This window comes from Echiichthys vipera, assembly GCF_963691815.1.
Source record: "Echiichthys vipera genome assembly, chromosome: X".
Lineage (NCBI taxonomy): Eukaryota > Metazoa > Chordata > Actinopteri > Perciformes > Trachinidae > Echiichthys > Echiichthys vipera.
The window spans coordinates 10,135,215-10,143,165 of NC_139825.1; positions in this window are offsets into that span (position 1 = coordinate 10,135,215).

Genomic DNA, 7,951 nt, shown 5'->3' on the forward strand with positions numbered 1-7,951 from the left:
TTTAATAAATTGAATGGTTATGGTTTGTTTACTCTAGACTTCAAAGACAAAGTAAGGAGTCATAAAAGAGTATTTAATAACAGTTTATTATTTCCACTTAAAGTTTATGCACAGTAAATTCATAAATTTGTTGTTGTTTTTGTTGTTTTCACTCGTCTTTGCTTTTTCCAGATGATGTGGTCCTGATGGCATCGTCGGTCAGTGACCTTCAGCACTCACTGGATCGGTTTGCAGCCGAGTGTGAAACGGCTGGGATGAGGATCAGCACCTCTAAATCTGAGGCCATGGCTCTCAGCAGGAAACCGGTGGATTGCTTACCCCTCAGGGAATGAGTCCTTTCCCCAAGTGAAGGAGTTCAAGTACCTCGGGATCATGTTCACGAGTGAGGGGACGATGGAGCGTGAGTTTGGCCGGAGAATCTGAGCAGCCGGGGCGGTGTTGCAGTCGCTCTACTGCACCGTTGTGATGAAAAGAGAGCTGAGCCGGAAGGCAAAGCTCTCGATCTAGCGGTCAATCTTCGTTCATACCCTCACCTATGGTCATGAAAGCTGGGTCATGACCGAAAGAACCAAGTCGCGGGTACAAGCGGCCAAAATGGGTTTTCTCAGGAGGGTGGCTGGAGTCATCCGTGAAGAACTCGGAGTAGAGCCGCTGCTCCTTTGCGTTGAAAGGAGCCAGTTGAGGTGGTTCGGGCATCTAGGGAGGATGCCCCTGAGCACCTCCCTAGGGAGGTGTTCCAGGCACGTCCAGCTGGGAAGAGGCCTCGTGGAAGACCTTGGACCAGGTGGAGAGAATATATCTCCACACTGGCCTGGGAACGCCTCTGGATCCCCCAGTTAGCGGTTGAAGATGAGATGAGATGAGAAACAAAAACAAAAATTTGTAATTGGTTTTTAAAAAAGGGTTTCAGATGTGAACTGTTTTTAAGAGGCCTGTTGACACAACTCAGTGAGTACTTTTATTTCAAAGAGACCACAGACATTGCCAACTGTAGTTACATGTTTGTTTTCTCTTCATTTCATGTTTTCAAGCATCCAATACAGTGAGCTTTTTTCCCCTATAAAACTTACCTGTTGTTCATGAGTCTTATTTGCTCTTGCTACTTAGGTTTTGGCGTCTGAACACTCATTTCTCCAGTGAGCGAATCTTGACTCTTCTGATATACTAGTCCTATAAATTGTTGATTTGGAAGATTTTATCTTTGTACTATCCTGTGTCATATATAGCTATTTGGCCTGAGTTGGGTTACATTAAGGTTAATAAAAAATGTCATCATAATTCTTACATTTCAAAAAAATATTAATTAATTATGAATAGGCCCACATTTAAAAAAAATTGTGAACCCTATCACTCAATTCAGGCAAATTAGATGCTTTTACTTAATCCATAAAAATAATCCCCCTCCCCAGGTTCTCTGAAATGGTACAGCCTTCAAAGTTCGTGACTTGTCTTTTCTCATGGGAGTTTGCTCTGTGTAGCTTTTTGCTCTTTTTGTAGCAAACGTTATTGAATCTTAGAGTGTTTACAAGGGAAAGCAGAAAATTAAATATTTACAATATATATACTGTATATATATATATATATATATATATATATATATATATATATATATATATATATATATATATATATATGTATATTGTAAATATTTAAATACATGTACATTAAAAATCCATAATGTGCCAGGGAAGGGGCTTGGCTCGATCCTGAGGTCAGTCCAATAAGCTTTTGCCTGGACTTGAACTAGCCATAGTTAGTCTGTTTTATTAATCTGTGAATGTTGGAAGTAAGAAACAACGTGGATCGGGAGCTGAAAAACAGAAGAAGGGAAAACAGAGAGATGATGCCTGTGCATCCCTTTCTGGTAAGTGTTTATTTGTTTTGCTAACGTAGCTCGTAGCTAACGTCAGCCAGCCAGGCTAGGTTAGATTTAATGTAGGTCTTCGCCAAAAAATATATAATCTAGATTTTCACATTGCATGTGGCACGTTTGCAAAGTTGACAGTTGTCATCTGCCTGTCTTTATTAGACAGGCAGATGAATTTACCAATAAATAATTATAATTATTATTATTTTAGAACTTTTATTTAAGGCATGCATGCAGTTAGCAGATTGCTGGAAATATTAACACGGTTTAGTTGGTTGGACTAAAATGCTGTCATTGTTTTTTTTTTATGTGTATGATTAGAGTACATCCATATTTAAGGTATTTGTCTATGTTCCACTAAATTTATATAATAGTTCTCTAATTCTATTATCATTGTGAAATACACAGGCTACTAGATAGCTATGACATAATAAAGTGCTTTACAGATAAACAGAAATCTTAAGCTGATGCATATGATAATAATTTAAGTCACTTGTGTTTTGGTATTTTATTTAGCTTTTGCTAATCACATTTTTTTTAAATTTCAAAAACGATTCACAGGGTCACCCTGACCATTCTGACTATTTATGCTTAGGGCCCCAAAAAGCTTAGCAGTGGCCCTGACTATGTGCCAGGTGTTCATATGTCTGTCTCTCTGTTTGTCTATGTATTTTTGATTTATGAATTGTAATTAGTTGTATTTATTGACCCCACTAGATGGAGCTCTTGGTTTAAGGAAAATGGCTCAATGAATGGTAATTCAGTGTGTTTTCAACCCTTTGTTGATTCTAGTGGAATCAGAAAATAAGGAAAATGGTTCATGAAGCTTCATTTGGACATCACTACCTTGCCCCCCCTTACTCACGAAAACTTTACAGGTGTGTAGTTGAGATCAAAATGAAGGCGGAGTCAAAGATGTCTGAACAAGGGCAGCAGAAGTAGGGGAGTATGTAGGAAAGGGGTCATTTCCCACCCCCCACACTTTCCTCTGGCCTTATTTGACATCACCGCTGGTGTGATCCCATTACAAGATGGCCTATTAATGTGTAACAAAGTGTCTTTTGTATTTTATAAACTGAACACATCTTATTTTTAAAATCTTAATATGAAAAGTTAAGTTGACAAAATTAATAAATGCGGTTACTCAAGTAAATGACAATTTCATCAAAATAGTGCTTAAGTACAGCACTTGGGTACATTTATTCAGATAGTCATGTGCAAAAGTTCAAAAGCTCTAGCTCTTTTTGGTGTTAAAGAGGCCCAACTTTATGTATGTATAAATGTATTTCCTTTAACTAACAATTTAGATGAAGTGAAGCGGAATGTACCAGATGTGATAATGGATCAAATGTCTGATCATTATTCACCAAGACAGAGTCTGTTAATGTCATGGGTGCAATGTGTTCATAAAATATCCTGAAATATGAAAAATATCATCACATTTGTGATGGTAATGCCACTGACGATGACATATATCTGATGTCATGCCACTGCAGCATGTTATTCCCACTCAGCTCTTTACAATAAGCCTTGAATTAAGTATTTTTTATGCAAATGAAAGGTTTTGGGGAAAATAGTTTATTTCTTTATGTATGTTATTTTGAAAATAAAATATAAATGTAATTGATATTGTAATTCAGCATAGCCAAAAAGAGATCAGGAAACCCAGGATCATACTGTTGACTATTGGTGCTGTTATATACACTCACCGGCCACTTTATTAGGTGCACCTGTCCAACTGTTCATTAACGTAAATTCTAATCAGCCAATCACATGGCAGCAACTCAATGCATTTAGGCATGTAGACATGATCAAGACGATCTGCTGCAGTTCAAACCGAGCATCAGAACGGGGAAGAAAGGTGATTTAAGTGACTTTGAACATGGCGTGGTTGTTGGGGCCAGACGGGCTGGTCTGAGTATTTCAGAAACTGCTGATCTACTGGGATTTTCACGCACAACCATCTCTAGGGTTTACAGAGAATGGTCCTAAAAAGAGAAAAGATCCAGTGAGCGGCAGTTCTGTGGGTGCAAATGCCTTGTTGATGCCAGAGGGCAGAGGAGAACGGCCAGACTGGTTGGAGCTGATAGAAAGGCAACAGTAACTCAAATATCCACTGGTTCCAACAGAGGAATGCAGGGGAGCATTTGTGAAAACACAACACCACCTACTTTCTTGCAGATAGGGAACAGCAGCAGAAGACCCCACTTACACTTTTTATTGAGCACCAGGTATGCCTAATTATGTGGCCGGTGAGTGTATATGCATTGTTGCCTCTATCACCAGCTGTGCATAAGTTTAAAAAAAACAAAGTGACATCCTCGATTGATGAGCAGGAAACCGACAGCACCATCTTCTGTCCATCTATGATACTATACATCTGCCTTTGTACTGTGTCCTCCAAGAGCTACATCATACAGAATCATCACAATAAGTAGCCAGAGAAAAAAGATGTTGAACAGGTGAGTGTGTGCCAGACCTTTTAGTAGTTTATTTAATCATGAATTAAATCAATCAATCAATCAATTGTGTGCCTTTTGGCAGTCACAGTACATTCATTTTCTCATTTCAGTGTAGACAAATCACACAAAATATCACATCTTATACAAAATCTAAACTTATCTTTCATAAAACATTTAGACATCTGCAGGTTTTTTATTTATTTTATTTTAGCTTTCTATTTTTTTAATGGCATAAAACTCACTGAGAAAGATGAAATGGAAACATCTGTTAAAATACATACATATATATCATTTATTTTTCATTACAGTATTTAAAATAGCTTCATTTACCACAACTAAACACACAGTAATACTTCTGCCACTGAGGGAAGGAAGGGGAGGTTGGAAGTGAAACATCCACAGCTCTGCATCCCTCTGAGGTCCCAATATGTTTGCCTTAAAGTTATCTCCTCATTGCTTTCACTTTTCCTTTCACTCACTGACAGCTGAACAGAAAGGTTGAATGGTCACAATGTGATTATTCCCTCAGCTTCATTTATTTTCAGAGGTAGAAAAATCTTTCAGTGGCCATTTCACTTTAATTAGCTTTTGTCTGTTCACTCATACACAAATATAACTTTCCCTGACTTGCACATATACGACTCCTCTAACCAGTCGGCAAAGGAGTGCTTTGGGTGTTCAATGCTCGGCTGAACACACTCTGCTTTTGAGGGTCAAACCAGTATCTCTGGTTACTGGTCTAACCGCTGTCTTCCCTGAACAGTCTCAGTAATGAATTACCCGTTCAATTCTGGGGATCCAATCTTTTAGATTTGCTAAATCAAAGGCAAATGACTTGTAATAGATTTCTTCAAGACGTTTTGCTTCTATCTGAAAGTCTTCCTTAGTTCTGACTGACAGGTTGGGAGTGCCAGGCATTTAACCCTCTAAGATTGTTCACAGTAGCCTTGCGAGACCATCCTGATCTTGTGAGCTCCATTGTATTTTGCTGGTAATGTGGAGAAAATTTGGAGTTTGTCCAGTGACCGAACCAATCAGCGATGGTTTTAAGGCGACTCGAAGTGTGACGCAACAGGAAGTGACAGTTCAGTGTAAACAACATGGCGGTTTCTGCAGATGAGATGAGCGCAGCTATCGAGCAAGCCGCTCACTAACGCTTTTTTCTCTTTGATTCTTTTGTTGGAATATGGACCAGACACCTGTAATTGTGCATTTTATCCGTAAATTCATGTGACACAAACGGTAAATATCCTTTACAAACATGTTGTTTACTTTCTGACCGTTGCTTCAACGCTGTTAGCATGCCATACGCTTCGTTGATCTGGTTGGTTGATTTGGCCCATATGTTGGTAATCAGCAACCAATATTTTGGCCCCTTCCCAAAAGATCTCAAAGCAAGAGTTCCCAGATGGATATCTGAGCTGAGCAAATGTGAATCAATCCCTCTGGCGGAGTCAGGTTATATTCACAGTTGTTAAGTTCACATGTAGATCATTTGACAACACGGCTGTTATGTGAGAGTCGTTCAGCTCTTGGCAGGGTCTGTGTGGCAATCTACACACCATTGCCACTGCTCTGATAATATAGTGGGAGCTGAGGACTTCTTCAAACAAAGCCCTTGTTGGATCAGATCTACACTATAAATTACTACTATAAATTCTGTAACTTTCCAAAGCCAACAAACTGAGTAGCATGTGAGATTCATGCAGCAGCCCATTTGAAATATCCCGTCTTACCCCTCACTATGACGCCAGACTTATCAATTCTGAGTGTGGTTGTTTGGAACAGCTTTTGGCTACAGATGTGGTTGGACTGATGCCAGGACTCACAGGTACTGAGTATAGACACTTCTCATTTTCGTTGATATTAGTACCCTCTTATTGCTTGCCGCCACCTCCTGGTGAGTCCAGGTAAGTACACATAAACTCTCACGTAGCTAACGGCTGCATATCTGTATAAACAGATAGCTAGCTTAACGCTGAGAAAACAGCACTGAAGATGTCCTTTATAAAAAAAAAAACATGAACACATGCAATGATCATACAAACTGTTGAATAAGGGCACTGGCACCTTTTTGGTCCAATTCAAACACTGTGTTAGCCAACTGGTTTGTTTCAGCCATACCAGTCAGACCTGAGGAAGTCTTTTAGAGGAAAAGCAACATGTTTTCAAAGCCAAGATTAAGGAGAGAGGAGAGTGCATCTTAGCCACAAGCCCTCATCACTCTTGTGTCTACAGATTATTTCATCGTCTAGGCTCAGTCACAAGGGGACCGTGAACGACATTATACAAGGAAGATTCTAAGGATTCACTTCTGCAGATATATATACTTTCTAGTTGTTTTTAAGTCATACTATAAGTACTTTTATACACTACTTTTGTGGTCCTACAGCCAACTGCTCCCTGACAATAGGTGCAATAAAGCTGTGCAAAATATAAGGGGTAGTGGTGAGTCCTCCTAAAAATTATTTGCTACTAGAAAGTACTTGTAGGACATACCTTCCCAGTTTACTAGTGTAAGATTAAGGAGTTTTGGTACGATATGGAGTCATATTTTGGAACCACGTAAGGTAAGACACAGGGGAAGGGAGCAGGCTTCAGAGGACACTTCTGGTTTGTGCAAATAGGAGACTGAGAAATACACACACAAAGCAAATGCCTCCTAACACATTGGCTACACTATAAAGATTCTTCACAAGCCAAAATATCATGCACTGTTTACCTAGGCAACTTCAAAGACTGTAGTGAAAGTCAATATGGAACAAAACCCATGCTAATATGAAACATGGGGGTGCTGTAGGAAGGCAGTTTTATATTCTTAATGGAGTCTGATTTTATGGACTTTGTTTCATGTAAGTAGACTTATTGTAATTGAACAGGGAATTGTAACTACTTCAGTGTCTGGACTGCTTGTGTATGTACAACTTCCAGACTACCAGGTGACATAACAAAGCCATAGCTATCATATTGGTGACTCTTTTGATCTAATCATTTCATCATAGATAAATTGTTTAAATTGTTTTAATTACGCCAGCTTCTTAGCGAGCTGGCATTTCCTGGTAGCTAACCATCATTAGCTCTATATTTTATGCATTACATACTGTGTGAGGTAAGGGGCAGCCTCATGATAACATAATTAGCCTGTTAGCTTATTTATAGCTAACAAAGACATAAAATAATTTGAATGCTCAAACTATGTTATTTAGCAAGTGCATATTATCAGGCAAGGGGAGCGTACCTATGTATCCTGCCGCTTTGTATGTGATCGGGGAACAGCAGACCTTTTTTAAATAAAGGTCAGATGTTCTCCGCTTTTCACAGACAGGGTCCTATGTTCCCGGTCTGTTATTTTTTCCACAATATGTGCTGAATTCCCGGCATGTTATAACAAAATCAGAGTGTATCTTTTGTTGTAGAGACAAGCCTACACTTTAGTAAGACAAACATTTAGCAAATAAAAAAAGAAAGTTGACCTTATTAGACTTTACTTAAAACTGACCTCCACTCACACCACAACCTTCACATCTGTACACTTGCGATTGTATGTTGCTTCCACATGTGGTAGCTACCTTACCTGGCTGGAGCCCTGGGTGTGCTCTGAATGGAAATTATACAAGCTTGC